A 16,641-nucleotide genomic window follows, 5' to 3' on the forward strand; every position below is an offset into this window, starting at 1 on the left:
TTTACTTAAGACTAAGATGTACAACCTTTCACATTTTAACATCTCTGAAATCAGGATGTTTGTTATAATCGATGTGCCATATAAGCATCACTGACCATTTTTCTCTTTAATATCTCTGAGATCATAATGCATCTTATAGGCACTGGTGTCTTAATTTTGGAATATGGTACTTGAAAATAAAAAGGTTCCATGGTCAAATAAGTTTGGGGAACTTATTAGTAATGAATAAACTAATTCAAACTAAAGTTTTGAATGCAGACCTTCTCAGAGCCTTTAATATGCTAAAGTGCATCTCAAGAGATTTGCTAAGATTATGTGGGCATGAAATTCTCTCTTTTTTTTTTCTTGAGCACCTTATAGTGCTAGTGTTATATGGAACACAAATTTTAAAACACTGCATTAAGCCATTATATTCTGGATTAATTGATCAGATTTGCCAACCAACTCTCCTCCATCAGAGAAGTCTGTGAAAGTTGGTCAGAAAATATGTAATATGTAAACTGTGAAACTGTCAAGTCTGAAGCATGGCCCTTTAATGGGAGGGTCCAAGACCTCACAGAGGCACCATTCACCTGAGTCAGTCACTGGAAAACAGCAGATATCTTTTGGAGGGACTACTGGAAAGTAGGGGCTGCAATAATGCTAAGCTTTACCTACTTGACCCTTTTTATTGGCAGTCAAGCCTGTTTGCCCTCATCCAGTCCAAAGAGACAAGAGTGTGATTAGAGTCACAACTCTTTAATGCCTGTGGACTGTGTCTGATTCCCAGAACCTTAGGACAACATCCTTGGTCTCAGAGCTACCTAGAATCCTGATGTGGCTCCTGCAATGCTGACATCTCAGTGCTGTAATGCTGAAGACCCAAGACATATATAATTCTGAGTACTTTGAAAATTCCCCAGGTAATTCCAGTATGCAAACACAATCGAGGGCCATACTTTCACGGAAGGCACTGACTTGATTAAACAGAGTTTAACTATAACAGCTGGTGAAAGACGTATTTAGCTGTTGCAGTAATCTAAGCCCTCGGCGATCATGTCAAAAAGGATGGTGGAAATAGAAACGGGAGATGGAGGCAAGAAATACTTCAGAAAAAGAATCCGCAGGGAGGGGCTTAAAAATAACTCTGATTCTGAGAATACTGAAAGAATATCGTACCACTGAAAAGCACAGGACAGTGATGGGAGGGGTGGGGAGGTCCTGGGTTTTGGAGAGAAGATCATTGCTTGAGTTGACACGTGGAGCTGTAGTTTTTAGAATGAGATCCAAGTGGCGATGTCCAGGAGGCAGTTGGAGATGGGGACTAGGTCGCAGAGGGCAGATTATAAACTTTGAAGTCATTTGTGCCCGGGCAATGTTTGAAGCCTTAGGAGTTTAAAGATAGTCTTTCCCACAATGTGATCCTGTTCAGGTGAGCACAAGTGCATAACTGCTGGGAGTCAGTGTGAAAGACCTGAAGTTCAAGTTCAAGTTCAATGCTGCCAACCAGCTGTGTAGCCTTGCGCAAGATCCTCTACCTTCCGAGCCTCAGTTTCCTTAACTGGAAAACAGGAACAACCATACCAACCTCTCTGGGCTGTTGCAAATATTAAACAAGGAAATCTTTGCAAAGCGCTTGGCATAATGCCTGGTGCAAAGTAGGACCTTGAGCCTTGCTAGGTCTCTCTGACTCCCCTGGTCCCACCCCATGCAACGCCCATGCAGGTCACGATACAAGTCTACTTCTCTTCAGTGTCAAGAGTCAGTTCAGGGCTTCCCTGGTGGCGCAGGGGTTGAGAGTCCGCCTGCCGATGCAGGGGACGCGGGTTCGCGCCCCGGTCCGGGAGGATCCCACGTGCCGCGGAGCGGCTGGGCCCGTGAGCCGTGGCCGCTGAGCCTGCGCGTCCGGAGCCTGTGCTCCGCAACGGGAGAGGCCAGAGCGGTGAGAGGCCCGCGTGCCAAAAAAAAAGAGTCAGTTCAGCAGCAACAAGCAATCAATTTGCACTCGCCTCAATGGTATGTGAAGATCAAAGCTCGGCAGGCCAATTTCATTTTCTTCCGTGATAGGCCATGTAGATAAGGAATGAGCAGGAGATGTAATCTCTCGGTGCTGAAGTATCATGACCTTAGATTCCATTGCCAATGACTTTTTATCAATGAGGTAGAAAGAAATGACTCTTTTCTTTCTTACGAGCTGAATAATATCACCCAAGAAGGGGCTTATCGATGACTCAGCCTCAACCTGGAAGCATCCTGCGTGATCTCACTCATGTCAGAGCTGGAGCTCATGCTGAACATCTCTATCTTTACCCCAGTGATGTAACTGAGAACTTCCTAGTTAAGATCACAGATGACACCAAGTTGTGAGGCATTAGTAAAAAGGCAGCAACAGAAGTCAAAATAGCATTAACCGAACAAAGAGTTCATAAGGAGGGTGAGGTTCAACAGGAACAACTGTAACATTTTTTTTAAACAACCTATGTGGACAAAAAGAAGGATATCTATTGACTAATTCACCAGATCATCACTTGTTTCACCCGGAGCTGTAGCAAGGTAAGCAAGGATGCCCAAGGGTGGCCGGGGTGCCTGGGTGCTCCAGATGCGTTTAACACATAACAGAGAAGAAAGGAGAAGACAGGAGGAAAGGGAAGACGAGGCAGGATGAGAAAGAGACAGGGAGTGGATGATTCTAGTTAACTGGAATTCTAATTCGCTTACAGAATGAATACATAATTTGTGGAGCACACGGTGTGTGCGGGCCCTGCATCCGGTGCTGGGCATGGAGCGGTGAACAAGACATTCAGAATTCTGCCCTCGTGCCTTCTGCTTCCCCCACCTGACTTCTAAATGTTGATGGGCCTGTCATGAGTCCTGACACCTCCCCTTTCTCTCCGCACTCACCCCCTTGGGCAGTGTCGTCCGCTACCCAGGCTTTCCGCACCATCCGCCCGCTGATGACTCACGGACCCGGACCTCCTTCCCAGACGCAGGTGACCAGTAGTCCAACTGTCCTCTCAACGGATCACCAACCGGTCCATGGGAAGCGGAGTCTCGAGGGTTCCTTCTCCCTGCCCAAAGCTTTCCTTCCCCACTCTTCCCCTACTCCACACACGGCAGCAAACAGCCGAAACAGAGGAGCTGTCCTGGACCCCTGCATCCCGTCCTGTTGGTTTTAATTCTTCAGAATGAGGATTGGACCCTACAGCTGAAAGGCAGCAAGTCCTGATAATCTCGGTCTAAAGATGATGGCAAACAGCTGGGCAGACGCCTCCCCACTTCCTGCTCTGTGCCCCCCCACTCCCAGCCCCGAGGTCCACCCGGCAGCCTGGGGGAGGAGCGACAGCGTTCGGGCTGTGCTGCCTCTGGAGCGGCAGCTGCAGTGCCGATGAGGACAGGTTAGCATGGGGGAAGCTAGGAGATGGATCCCCAGGTGATATGGGGAGCTCTGAAACAGAGGTCAGTAAACTTCCTCTGCGAAGGGCCAGATGAAATACTGTAGGATTTGCTGCGCATACAGAGTGGTCTCTGTCACAGCTGCTCAACACGGCCATTTCAGTGGAAGCAGCCACGGCGTAATGAATGAGACACGCATGAAGGAGCAAGGCTGTGTTCTAATCAAGCTATTTATGGACACAGATTTCCATTTCCTATGATTTTCACACATCACAAAATAGTATCCTTCTTTTGATTTTTTTTTTTTTTTTTTTGCGGTACGCGGGCCTCTCACTGTTGGGGCCCCTCCCGCTGCGGAGCGCAGGCTCCGGACGCGCAGGCCCAGCGGCCGTGGCTCACGGGCCCAGCCGCTCCGCGACACGTGGGATCCTCCCGGACCGGGGCGCGAACCCGCGTCCCCTGCGTCGGCAGGCGGACTCCCAACCACTGCGCCACCAGGGAAGCCCTTTTCTTTTGATTTTTTTTCCCAACCACTTCAAAGTTTCAAACAAACGAACAGAAAAAAACCTTATCTCACAGGCTATGTGAAAACAGGCAGCGGGCCAGTTGTGGGCCCTGGTCTGTGGTTTGCCAGCCCTTAATGCAAGAGCGTCTTGCAGACCCTGGTGCGCCTGGTCCCCGGGAGACACCTGATGAGCCACAGGGCTTCCCGCCCTGCCCACAGGGGAGCGGAGCACAGCGGGAGTCTGTCCTCTGGAGGCTGAGGACACACGTGGCATAAGGCAAGGGCCTGCTTCCTCACTGCGGCTCTGAAGGCAGGACCCCTGGGGAAGCTGCCCTGGCCCCAGGAGGAATAGGACTGATTCGCACTTGTAACTCTCTCTCAAAGAAAAACGCCCGTCTCTTAAACTCCAGCTGTCTCTGCAGTAAATGTAAACTGTAGCAACATGGCTGCAGGTGATTTATGGGAGCTTCTGCACGGAATTTTGCAATTTAAAATTTTCCACTATTGTTGGTGTAGCAAAAAAAAAAAGAAGTCATTCAGATGAAAACAAGGTTGAGCACTGATACCAGTCAACAAGGGAGGCTGCAGAATGTCTATCCCGGGATCTTTAAAACTGATCGACAACCATCTGTTTTGGAGGTTTCAGGAGAGCCCAGCCCGCCTTTAGGGGCTGGGGGGCATAACCGCTCCGAGTTTCCTCCATCTCCATAATTCCAGGGTACAAAAGGAGACAGACGCCCACTGGGAAGAGTGGTTAGAAAGAGTAGCTCTTCTTTCCTTTCCTCCAGCAACAGAAACAGTGAAGATTAACTCCCCCAATCCCTGTGTAACACTGAATACCCAGCAAAAGAAGTTTCCTTTGAAATTGCATCTGTCTGCATAAGAGGTCCACAAAGCCTGTATTTTAAGGCCGAAATAACTCCAGTTATTTGAGCTGCTGTTACTGCTGAAAGATTTTTGAAGAGGAAGAAGAAAAAGGGTTCTCAAGATGACAAGGAATTTGTCGGAAAGGATTCGGTACAAACAAGGTGCTGATTTTTTTCCCTACAGAAGGGGTGGGTACAGTTGAGAAATTGTCCCCGTCCCTGAAGAGAGACAGATGGACCTTTTCAGGTCACAGATTTCTCTGCATCAGGTGGCCACTGAGTCTCTCGGCTGAGTGTCTGTAAGTCAGGCCATTCTCTCTCCGCCTTCTGAGTTTTCCCTGGTGCTAGAGATGCTGCAAATCCAGATGTGATCGGCAAACGGTCTTGACGTCACAGAGAGCAAAATGCAGCGCTGCTTGCTCTTCTGGGGCTGATTTCAAACCACTGCATTAACAAGAGCCAGCACTGAGTACCCCCCCACCCCAAATTAGACTGTATAATCCATTTTTTAAAAATAACGCAGGGATAGATACTATGTAAGATTTTCCGAAATTTCTTTCTGTCCATCACCTTTTCATGATCAATTTTGCCGCCGCGGTACACAGCAGAAGGTTGGCAGCTTTGTGGTGTTTTTTATACTACGTCATCATCAGTGAAAGTGTCCAGATAAATCACTTAACGGGGAGGCTGTAGAGACACTGCTAAGTTAGCTCCATAACCATCCAGCTGAGATAAGAGTCTGCACTCACTCACTCCCTTCTGTCCTGGACAGAATCGTGTGGTTTACATTTGCCGGAAATAGATGTGCAAATATTTTCTCTTGGCTGGACTTCCTTCTCTCTATTGTAGTATCAATAATTATGAAAAGATGAATACAGAAGAAGAGCAGCATCGCTTTTGATAATCATCACCCCTCATCAAGCACCTACCGCAGACCTGCCTCCAGAATACAGCCTCCCCTCTCCTCCCCCAACATCTGCACAAGTAGGCATTATTCATCCATTTTTACAGCTACGTAAACTAACCTGCAGGAAGTTAACTTGTCTGGGCTCATATTTCTGGTATGAAGTGGAGCCTGGCTTCCCGCCGAGCTCTGTTGGCCGGCAGCGCCTCGCTCTTTCCAATATTCAGCAAAGCCTCCCTAAGTAACGTATTTGATTGACTCAGCACTTTCCATGACTGTCCCTCTAGCACATTCACTTACCTCTTTCCATGAACCTCTTCCCACCTCTTTCAAAATTGTTACTTTTCCTTGTAATCGCACAACGATGACTAAAGAAAAATTCCAAACGTGGGCTACCGCTCTCTCTCACAACTATTTTCAGTTTCTATGCTTTCTTCCAGTCTTCGCCTACATGGACTTAACTAGTTTTAAGTCCTAAATCGTTTTAAACACTAAAAATGTATAACCTTCTTTTGCATTTAACATTATATCATGAATACATTCCCATGTTTCTACATCGTTGTTATAATTGCTAATTTAACAACTGCATAATATTCCATCGAGTTGATAGACCCCAATTTCTTAAGCCATTTCTCAAACCATTTCTCCTCTGTTGAGTTGTTTATAATGTTTCCCTACTATAAGTAATGTTACAATAAACGTTTTACAAGTATATACCCTTTTTCCTTTCAGTGAGATTTTTCTTTAGGCTAAATTCCCAAAAGTATAATTACCGGACCAAAGGGTTTGAATATTTTATGTTTGGCTGTCTTTCTTACATCCTGAATGCATACGTATGGGTTCCAGCCTTCCCCTCCTCATCTCGTAAGCATAATCGGGGAGAGACATTCAGTCCGTTGCTTCATTTCCCTCACACTTGACGAGGCATCGGGCTGGAGCGGGGCCTGCTTGTACTCATAGATGCGGACAATTTCGGAACGTAAGTAAGTTAGACTTCTCCTGAAGTCCTTGTGTTACGCATTCAGATACCAGGCCAGAAAGATAAAAATCGTTGCTCAGTGCTGGCAAGGGTATGAAGAATTAGACACATGAATAAACTATAAAGTGGTAGACCTCTCTGGAAGGCAATTTGGCAATCTGTAGGAAAAGCTCTAAAAATGTATACGTGTTTAAGCCAACCATTCTACTTTAATAATTTAATCCCACAGGGGAAAAGTCAAGGAGAGGTACAAATATTTAGCTACAAACATATTCCTTATAGCGTTTCGTGTAAGAGCAAAAGTAGAAACACATTTATGTCCAACAAAAAGAATTGGCTTAAAAAATTATGGTATCTGTATAATGGAGTGCTATGCAGTCATTTTAGATTATAATTGTAGGGACTTCCCTGGCGGTCCAGTGGTAAAGAATCCACCTTCCAATGCAGGGGACGCAGTTTCCATCCCTGGTCAGGAAACTAAGATCCCACACGCCGTGGGGCAACTGAGCCCGGGTGCCTCAACTAGAGAGCCCACATGCCACAAACTACAGAGCACACGTGGTCTGGAGCTCATGTGCCACAACTAGAGAGAGAAAAACCCATGCGCCACAACTAGAGAGAAGCCCACGCACCGCAACAAAAGATCCTCCACACCTCCATGAAGATCCCGCCTGCCGCAACGAAGACCTGATGCAGCCATAAAAATAAATAAGTGAAAATAAATAAATTCCCTTTCTTTAAAAAAAAATATATATAATTGTAGATGACCTAATAGGTTAATGACATAGACACAGGTTCACAATATATTTAATGAAAAAATGAGTCACAAACTAATATATTCTTATTACATTCTTATTATATATTATTATATATTCTTACTGGTGTAAAATGCATTTGTGTAAAATGCACTTATTATATTCTCTATTTGTGTAAAATGTATAGAGATAGAAATAGTTATAGAAATGCTTCAATTATTAGCAGCATTTATTGGATATACCTGCATATTGGAATTATGGGTGCTTAATGGTCTTGCTTTAAAAAAATTTTTATACCACATATATCATTGCTTTCGTAATAAGAAATAAAGTTTATTTTTTTCTTATTTATACCCATTTCTAAAGCCTACTTGTGCACAAAAATTCTTTTCATACTCCTCCCAGTTGGGACAGGGACAAGAAGAACTGTCTGTGTCATCCTGTAGATTCTGTGTGTACTTCCTCACCCACATGTCCAAACAACCAGGGGATAACAAAGGTGTAACAATGACATCAAAGGAAATGAGGATGCCTCGACCCCTATCATCAGGGACCTGGACATCTCTCCCTGCAGAAGTAAGGAGGGACACCTTGAGAAAATAAGGGTAGCAGGAATAAATACTGTCTCCCCTCCCTGTATTAATTATCTATTGTTGCATAGTGAATCACCCCCAGACTCAGGAACGTAAAACAACAGACGTGTATGATCTCTCACAGTTTCTGAGAGTCAGGAACCTGGGAGCGAGCTCACAGAGTGGCTCTGACTCAGGCCCCTCATGAGACTGTAGTCAAGCCAGGCCTGCAGTCATCGTGAGGCTCGACTGGGGCTGGAGGAGCCACGCCGCAGGGCACCACACAGCTGTTATATGAGACAGGCTGGGACCGGGGACCTGGGGCCCTTTGCGACAGTGCTGCAATACTTGCACCTGGACAAAGGTCTCCTTGAGCAACACAATACAAAGACACTATGAGAGACTAAAACTAACCGCGTGCAAGGCAGTTAGGGCAAGTTAGGGACAACAAGAGACAAAGAGACCAAAAATCCAACTGCCACTTCTGAGGAGCCAGGAGCAAAAGCAGGGGACTGCGCACGCCCCCTGCACACACCGCCACCAAAAGGGTGGGCAGCCCCCTGAGCCAGCCCTCCGGCCCGAGCCCTGGACCCGCCCCGCCCCTCCCCCCACGTAAGCGACCAGCTCGCCGTCCCCTCGGGGCACAGGCAAGCAAGGGAACCTGTGCTTTGCTCTCGCTCCCGCCGCTGCAGCAGGGGCCCCGGTAAAGCCCTGCCTGAATTTCTTGTCTGGCCTCTGATCAATGTCTATTGACTGGGGGAGGCCACGAACCCTGGCCGCTAACAGCTGGGGACCTCAGCTCCTCACTGGCTCTTAGCCAGCAGCCTTGCTTCCTTGCCTCACACGCCTGTCCGTACACCGTGTGTCCTCGTGACGTGACAGCTGGCTTCCTGAACGAGGGACTCGAGAGAGTGAGAGAGAAAGCACTTGACATGGAAGCTGCAGTGTGTTTTAAAACCTAATCTTGGAAATAAACTCCAGTCACTTCTGTATCCTATTGGTCCCACAGACCAACTCTGATACAGTGTGGGAGGGACCAGGCAGGAGAGTGAACATCAGGAAGGGTCCTCTTGGGGGCTGCCTACCGCACTCCCCAACCCAAGTGCTACATCACTGAAACCCCCTCAGCCAGAGAACTGGGGACTCAGAAACTAAAAGCCACCTAGAAGAAGTAAAGTTGGGGGACCACGGTTAAAAAAATGAATCTACAGGGACTTCCCCAGCGGTCCAGTGGTTAAGACCCGGCACTTTCACTGCAGTGGTCCCGGGTTCGATCCCTGGCTGGGGAGCTAAGATCCCACGAGCTGTGCGGCATGGCCAAAAAATAAAATAAAACAAAACAAGATAAGGTAAAATAAAATAAAAATCTACAAAATTCTAATAGGTAATTTTTACTTTCATTGAATAAAACACTAGACAATATAGTATACAAAGAGCTTACCAAGGGCATATTAAATTAAAAGTAATGGGTACTGTACCCATTAATTTCCATTTCACTAGGCTTTGCTTACTAGAATCTTTTTCAGATTCCCTTGCCAGCAATTTTAAGGAGATTCTTACAAATTTATATTGCTTCGTTGGATGCAGATACTACGTACACCAAGAAGGCTTTTTCTGTGTCTGGTTCTTTGTGCGATGTGGGTGTCTCTCTCATTGATTTGCTCTGAGTCTTGCTTTGGCTATAATCCTAAAGGCACAACTTTGGCCAAATGTAGTTTACTATTCAGTTACATGAAGGTGAGAATGATTACATTCCCTCAAGGCTTAACATCAGGGTTATAAAGCCTCAACATCACCCTTACCTACTTCATGCCAAAGCCAGAGCACAGAGGCCTCTCACTTCCCTTAGCTCCTGGGCTGGCACCCCTGTAGGGCAGGCTGTGCCCTTTGTCTGCACTGCTCCGCACACCTGGCCCAAGGCTGCACTACATCGGTCTCTACTGCCAGGGCTTCCTCTTCACCTCCTTTTCCCTTCCTGGCTTCCAACCCGTTTTTTAAATTATTGCCAACAAGAATGATTGACAATCTGCTCAGACTCTGCCCTGAATTTTGCAAAGTAACCAGAGGTATCAAGTGAAGTGAAGAATGGAATTTTAGGAAGAAGAAGTAGTGCGACCTTTACAGTCATCTAGTGACTTGATTGTAAGGTTGCTTTATACCCTCAGGGCTTACAGCAGAGTATTTACTAGACTTGTTAATAAATGTATCAATGAATGAAGAGTTGGAGAAGGAGAAATTTCAGCCTTCTAAATTTATCTGGCCGAATGAAAAGTTGACTACTCTATTATGTTCCCCCAAACCTCACCCTATCAAAAAAGAGGCTGGCCTGTGAAATTCTGGCCAATGGGCCATCATATCGTTGTGCTGTTAGTACCATGGCTTTTCTCTTGCCTCTTGAGGTCAGAAGACAAAGTCATGCATATGGACTCTTCAGCTGACCACGTTATCACAATATAGTATATTTGCATTAGGAGGCTTGAGCCAAGTAACAAGAGATAGAGAAGAATCTTATGGATGAGACGCAGAATGTGTCTAGAAGTAGAAGGAGGGTTGTACGGTGAGGAAAGTTTACCTGCTTGCAGGTTTGACAGAGATTGGGGTAAGTCCAAAGGGGTAAATATGGTAATGTCTAGAAAGGGGATAGCAGGGGCTTAAACACTTGTGTTGGTCAGGCTCTCACAGGGACCAAGTGACAAACTGAACTCACACTAGCTTAGATAAGGGAGGCAGGGACTCAGAGGCAAGGATTTCAATTCCGTAGGAATTCTTTCTCCCCGTTTTGTCTCTGCTTTTTTGTGTGTGGATTTCGTTCTCTCCTCCTACAGAGACCTTTCTTCACACAGCAGTGGATATGGGAGCCCATCTCACTGGGTTCCCAGTCAAATGACCCTTTGACCAGAGAAGGAAGGGTTCTTCTTCTGGGTCCAGCTCGGTATACCCCGAGTTGGGACTCTGTTGGGTGACAGGTCCATCTCTACACCAATCACTGTAGCCAAGAAGCTGGCTGTGTTTCCTTAAACTCTGTAAGCTTCACTTTCCTCGTGCGTAAAGTAGGGATAATATTAACACCAACCACAAATTGTTATTGTGAAGATTAAATTAATTTAAATGAGATAACACATGTAAAGTACGAAGTTCCAGATGTGGCACACAGTAAATGCTCAAACAGCCTATTGTCTATTTTGGCAGTTGTTAATGCTCTGCGATCTGCGCAGTATGGAGACCAAGCCACAGCATCTGCTCTCCTACTTGTTACCCAAAAGGCACAGCCTTCTGCTTTTGCCAACCCGCCCCTATCCCTACGGCCAGACCGGAGTTATGTTGAATAATATACACAAAATACTATAAAATCCTGCATGGAGGAAGGTGTGAGAGGGTCAACAAAGGTCAAAACCAGAATCATACAATTTATTTTTTATTTTTTTTATTTTTATTTTTTTTCAGTTTAAAAATACTTTATTGCCAAAAATGCTAACCATCATCTGACAATGTAGGGGTGCCACAGACCCCCAACTTGTAAAAAATGCAGTATTTTCAAGGCGCAATAAACCCAAGAGCAAGAAAATGAGGTACGCTTGCATTTCATTAGATTTCCTAATAGGTTCACCTAGTTAGAAACAGACTTAAGAACTAACTTGGTGACTGGTGAGAGCAGAAAGACATAGGCATAATAGAGAGTAGACCTGTAGCATAGAGTACGCTCGATGTTATGAGCACCTGTCTACGTTTTTTTTAAATTTTTATTTTATATTGGAGGATAGTTGAGAATCATACAATTTAGACATAAAAGAACTTTTTGATATTTCAGAGAACAAAACTTGCACCCTTATTTACAGAGGCAGAAAACATAAATTAGTGCCTAAGATCCTGTTATCATGAAATGATAGCATACTGGATTTGCAGGCTGACGAGCCAGTCTCAGCTATTGTTGATTTGCTTTAAGGCCTCTGTTTCTTCCTTCTGTAAAATGGGGATAATGATATTCCCCTTCAACTCCCACACTGGGGTGTGGTGAGACTTAATGAGGCACTTTGGGTAAAACGCTTTGAGCTTAGCTAGTGAAACCCTCTGTGCAGTCACTCAATGCTATTACACGGTCACGTGTGTCTGGAGTGAGAAGTTGGTTGGCGCTACTTCAGAGATCTGCTAAGAAACACAGATACACTCAACGGTCTTTTTAAAAACGGAGATTAAATCAAAACAGAAAGTTTGGCCCAGTTACTATCTTGTCCTAGTAGGACCTCCTGCCCGATCTCGTTGACAGCCCTTTCCCCTGAGTACCACCTGTACTGATTACCTACCCTCTCCTCATTGTAACTCCTCTATTTACTCTCAAGTCAAGCATCGTCCATTCCACTGAGGTGTCATCCTTCCCTCACCATAGTTGGAGATTTATAGGTAGATAATGTGAATTTTGGATTATTACCATTGTGTTAACATCATATGAATTATATGTCACTTATATCTCAATAAAACTGGGGGGAAACCCCCAATATATGAGGAAAGATAATTGTATGCTATAGAGCAGCAAATTGAAAAACAGTTTAATTAAAGTACAGTTGATTTACAATATTGCATTAGTTTCAGGTGTACAGCACAGTGATTCAGTATTTTTTCAGATTATATTCCATTACAGGTTATTACAAGATAATAGGTGTAACTCCCTGTGCTATACAGTATACCCATGTTGCTTACGTAGTTTACATATAGTAGTTTGTTAATCCCATTCCCCTACTTTGACCATCCTCCCTTCTCTCTCCCCTTTGGTAACCACTAGTTTGTTTTCTGTATCTGTGAGTCTGTTTCTGTTTTGCATATACATTCATTTGTATTATTTTTTAGATTCCACATATAAGTGATATCATGTAGTATTTGTCTCTCTCTGTCTGACTTATTTCACTAAGCATAATATTCTCTAGGTCCATCCATGTTGCTGCAATTGGCATTATTTCATTCTCTTTTGTGGCTGAGTAATATTCAATTCTGTACACGTACCACATCTTCTTAATCCACTCATCTGTTGATGGGACTTTGGTTGCTTCCATGTCTTGGCTATTGTAACTAGTGCTGCTACGAACACTGGGGTGCATGTATCTTTCTGAATTAGTGTTTTCATTTGAAAAAGTTTTTCCATAATGTACTGAAATGACAGCTAAACTGTTAAAAAGGCATTAACCCAGTGGTATGCTGGGGCCAGCTGATACTGACTTGTGAGAACCGATTGTTAAATTTTTAGGAATTTTTTGAACCAGTTGTTAAATACAGTTATTTTTGAAGCTAAATTATATAAGCTTACAATTTTAAAAATTACACTGAAAACAAAGCTAATAATTTCTCAAAACTTATCACTTCATAGTAATTTTACAATTATATATTCTCTTGAGGTTATTTATACCTAGTGTTTATGTCTATTGTATCTGTATGGTGGAAATATTATATAATGATGTGCTTCTCCGTATTTCTTCCCATCTGCCTGTTCAGTGATATCCTCTTGGTTGCCCGAAATAGCCACAGTAGGAGCATTTACACCGCAGAAACCGGACTGCTACAAATCAGGGCTCCCCCTCCCCCCAGGAGCCACTTGTCAAACATTTACCAACATATCTTGTCTAGCCCCATAAGGACAAAGAGAGAACAGGAATGGAGACAACAGGAGACAACAAAAATGTCAACAATATTCTGGAAACTAGACAAGCAGATGAATGAGAGTTAATTAATTTAGCAGAGAAGATACAGCCAAAACCCAAGCCCACAGGGAGGGAAGCCTGGAAGAAGCAAGCCAGCTTCCACAGAACCTTAGAAAGAAACAGAAATTGGTTCCCTTTGTGCGGAATATAGGTGCAGGTGCACTGAAAACAAATGTGTTGAAAATTTGTGCAAGGAACGAGGAGACTCCCTATTTCTTCCCACAAACCTGCACAGCCAGGCCATGCCCCTGCCCAGTCCTGGGAGAAAAGGTTGAATCAGAGATCATCTGGACAGCTGGCATGTGACCTGCTGCTGAAACAGGATTAAATGACAGTCTGCATTTTGGATTATAATACCCTGCAGTCTCTTCCCCCCTCTTGGCTCCCAGAATGCTGGCAGTGCGGCTTATACCCCACAGGCAGATCAGATGATTCATCTCTAGGGAAGCTGGCAAGTCCAAGAGAAAAGACTTACAGACACTGGCCTAGCAGGATCCCCCAATGAAACATACAGGTTGCTGCAGAATCACCAACCCAGAGCCCACTGGTTCATAAACTTCACCCAGGCACACATTCCCTTACTGTGAGCACTAAATCACCAGACATTGGCCGGAAGCCTCTAACATGAAGAAAAATTATTTGCAAAGTCAAATTCTACATCCAGACAAGCTATCAAGTGCAACAGTCGAATAAAGACACTTACAAGGTCCCCAGACATTTACCTGCCATGAACCCTTTCTCAGGAATCTACTGAAGGATGTGCTTCAACAAAACAAAGAATTACCTAAGAAAGAAGAGAGGAGCCCCAGGAAACAGAGGATCCAACATAGGAGAGAAGGAAAGAGGATTCCCAGGATGACGCTAAAGGGAAGCTCTGAGTTGGTAACTGCAGTGGGCCAAGGGGGAACCAGCCCCGAGTTTGGAGCAGGAAGACAGCTCCAGGAAGACATCCCCACAGGGAGGGAAACACAACTGAGAGATTACTAATCAGTGTTCACCACGCTGAGGAGCGTCTGGGGATGCATTACTCATAAACACCCAAAAAACTACACAATTAAATAGATAAGGCAATTATTAACTCCGGGGGGGGTGGCGCCGCGAGGAGAGGTACAAGAACCAAAATGTAATTATAGTGCACGATGTAGACAGTCAAAATAATGCAAATACTGAGAGTGATTTAATCAAAAACTGTGCCATCCCATAATTTATAATATTCTAACATGCACATACTTCTCACATTTTAACATCTTGGAAGTCAGACTGCACCTCATACTCAATGTGATAAGAAAGTATTGTTTCTAAGTTTAACTGGCAGCACGTTCATGCTTCTGTAGTGACTCATAAATAATGGTACATCTTATAATGGATGGCATCTAAGATGGGAAGAGAACTCTATGGGAAAGTGAGGGAGAAATATGAACACCTGTGTCTCGGAGGCGGGAGGAAAGCTAAACCCTCATCTTCCACAGCAGTAAGTCAGCAGAACATTTCTAAAATTATGAAAGTAAAGACGCAGCTTTATAAACAATTGTTTAGAACGATTGCTGCCAATACCAGGAGTACCACTAAAAGCACAGCCAGCAGTTGGCTCTGGGTAACAGTAACTGGAGGTAAGAATGCGTGAGGCAGGAGGCACTGGGTTGTGATGTTTCTATAAGCCTCATAAACATGTGAATTTTAACACTATATACAGGGCTTTCCTGTTGGCGCAGTGGTTGAGAGTCTGCCTGCCGATGCAGGGGACACGGGTTTGCGTCCCGGTCCGGGAGGATCCCACGTGCCGCGGAGCGGCTGGGCCCGTGAGTCATGGCCGCTGAGCCTTGGCGCAGTGGTTGAGAGTCTGCCGGCCGATGCAGGGGACACGGGTTTGCGTCCCGGTCCGGGAGGATCCCACGTGCCGCGGAGCGGCTGGGCCCGTGAGTCATGGCCGCTGAGCCTGCGCGTCCGGAGCCTGTGCTCCGCAACGGGAGGGGCCACAACAGTGAGAGGCGCGCGTACCGCAAAAAACAAACAAAAAACTATATACATTAGAAGGAAAAGTAATATGTATAGAAATAAGAATAATAAAACGTAGCACTCCATTTCAAGCCTCGCCAGAAGTTTTCAGATCGTGAAAATGAAGACGGATCTTTATGGTCTCCTCTTTCAGGACAAGGCGTCTAACCATCCCCGGGCCCCATCCCAGGCTGGTCTCACGAAGGGAGGCTCCAGGGTGACATGTACATTGTCTCACATGCCGCCTCTCGCCTCCCATCTCAGGAAACTCTGGCGGCCTGATTTTTCACTCTCAGATGAGATAGCCGGTCTTCCGAGAAAGTGGAAACTGCAGGGCATACGACACATTTTCCAAATGCTCCCGTTCCCCAGAGGCCTTGAGGCTGAGAAAGGAAGCTGGCGGTTTGGCAGGTGTGGAGGCCCCTTCCCGCAGACATCTGTCAGTGGCTCTGGAAGCGTGGGCCCCTCCTCTTTACAGAGACAAAAGCCCGGATTCCTGCTGAGATGAGGCACCAGCATGTGCCAGCTGCACGTCAGCCTGGAAGGAGAGGGTGAAGAAACAAGAGAAAGATCCCTCCTGGTAAAGCAAAAGCTGCCGGCTCCTCGAATGTCAGCCACACGCACACGAGTCCCACAGGCCAGGAGGCACCCAGCTGCTCCCCGGGACATCCGGGCACTGCCCGACGCTGCGCGGGGGCGGGGGGTGCGGGCGGGAAACAAACATCTGCGATTCTGCCAGGGAACGGGGTGAGGCCACCGATGCTGGGAGTGACTTGGAATAAGCACCCAGGGAGCTCGAGGCGGCGGACAGGCATTCGGGGCCAGCGCCTCCGATGCGGGGCCCCCCAGACCGACATTCCGCTGCTGTGAGACGCTGCGCCACACCACGCGTTCGTGTGCAAACACTTCACACCGGTCGGTAAACAGCCGCAGCCCGCTCCCCCAACACCTCCCGCCACCGCACAGCCAGCGCGGAACACACGGCCCAGCAGAGGGCCTCCGGGAG

General features: G+C 45.9%; 1 long non-coding RNA gene across 2 annotated transcripts in view; it reads left to right on the top strand.

Annotated features, from left to right (window-relative positions):
* The first annotated feature begins 16,165 nt into the window (after positions 1 to 16,165).
* Positions 16,166 to 16,641, top strand: part of LOC114487486 (uncharacterized) — a 3,599-nt gene continuing 3,123 nt past the window's right edge. For both annotated transcript variants that reach the window (XR_003682628.2, XR_003682629.2), the window contains exon 1: positions 16,166 to 16,550. This is a non-coding gene — a long non-coding RNA (uncharacterized lncRNA). The remainder of the gene's footprint in view (positions 16,551 to 16,641) is intronic.

This window comes from Physeter macrocephalus, chromosome 13 (genome assembly GCF_002837175.3).
Source record: "Physeter macrocephalus isolate SW-GA chromosome 13, ASM283717v5, whole genome shotgun sequence".
NCBI classification, from domain to species: domain Eukaryota; kingdom Metazoa; phylum Chordata; class Mammalia; order Artiodactyla; family Physeteridae; genus Physeter; species Physeter macrocephalus.